Here is a 1,651-nt window from a genome sequence, read left to right as displayed (position 1 = left end):
AATTTATCAGACTTTATTTTCGTCTCAGATAACATATTTAAAAGCATCACAAAATAAAAAAAAAATACCTAAATGCCAATGCTGAAGAGGAAAAATCAAGTAAAATATGTGTAAAAATATGTACAAATCATTTACTAAAACAGATATCAGCTGATAAACTTTGAAAAATGTTTTTACATGTTGTGTCAACTTTTTGGTTAAACCACATGCCTTGGAACCAATTACCACTAAAATAAATGAAGTTAAAATTATTAACCATCTTACTAACAATAACTCTGAGCACCTTTTCAAATTCCACCTGTCTAACACTCATGGACATGTTTACAAAGTCAGAAAACAGCACAACTTCCATGATTTTCAGAAACATTTTTTCATGCTAAGAGTTGCTGAAGTATGGAACAAACTGCCAGCATCAGTTGTTAGTTGTCGGAGCACTGCATCCTTCAAAACTTCCATGCTTCCTGAGATTCGCCAACACTACACCTGATTTTCTCCCATCCATACACACGCAAGCAGTATCTGACTCATATACTGTTCATTTTCCAGACATTTGTACATTACTGCATATGCACCTGAACACTGTATACAACAATTTCATTAAATACAATTTCATTAACTATAAACTATAAAGTAGTATCCATGTTGATTGAAACTGTGAGTTACACTTAGTTCATGATATATATTCACATCTATTTGGCTGAGGCCTGCAAGAGTTAAGAGCCTTCGTCATAGACAATGTTCTGTGCTGGTGCAAAGTTGACAAGGAAGCCATAATGTGGTCACTTGTTCTGCTAAAAATAGTTGCCTAATTTTTTTCAAATGTCACCCTGTCATTTTAAAAATTAAATGGATACACTGTCTGTGTTGTTTTGGATATAGAAAAATATATGACGGTATGGTTGGAACCAGACTAACCTAGATCAAAACACCAACAGTGATATTAATATTTGCTTGCAAACCATTGACTCTTTGGTATGTCTAGTAGACACAGTCAAGTAATTTATCTGCCAAGTTGTGTTTAGTAGTTCGTTGAATCTACATTACTTGGACATTGAATTTGAGACTAGCAATTTATTAGGCATTATTATGGCTAATATATTAATCTACATAATGTAGGATACCCTTTAGATCCATTTTCATGGTTTGTTATTATTTCACCACTGAAACCAGAGAATCTAGAGTAATAATAAAGATGGATGGCAGTCAAAAAGACAGAACTATTGTTGTCATAAAAATAAACAAAATATATTGCAAAGATCATGAATGTTTATACGCAGGCAAATATTCATATATGTGTGTGTGTATGTGTGTGTGTGTGTGAGTGCATGTGTGCATGCATGTGTGCGTGCATGCATGTGTGTGTGTGTGTGTGTGCATGCATGTGTGTGTGTAAAATGTAAGTCTGGTTTTAAAAAGTGGAGAAATAGAACACAATAGTTAGTGCAAAATATTTATGGTTTGGTCCAGAAGCCACTGTGACTCAAGGGCTTAGAATTTCATGTCAATGCATTTATCAAATTTCAAAATGTGCTTTGGTATGTAACTCTGGATCTTTGAATTGATATTATTTCCCAGGTAAGAAGAAAATCTATCTAAACATATATGTACACACACACACACACACACACACACACACACACACACACACACA

Source organism: Octopus bimaculoides, chromosome 9 (assembly GCF_001194135.2).
Source record: "Octopus bimaculoides isolate UCB-OBI-ISO-001 chromosome 9, ASM119413v2, whole genome shotgun sequence".
Lineage (NCBI taxonomy): Eukaryota > Metazoa > Mollusca > Cephalopoda > Octopoda > Octopodidae > Octopus > Octopus bimaculoides.
The sequence above is the reverse complement of the archived record's forward strand: the minus strand, read 5'-3'. Positions refer to the sequence as shown.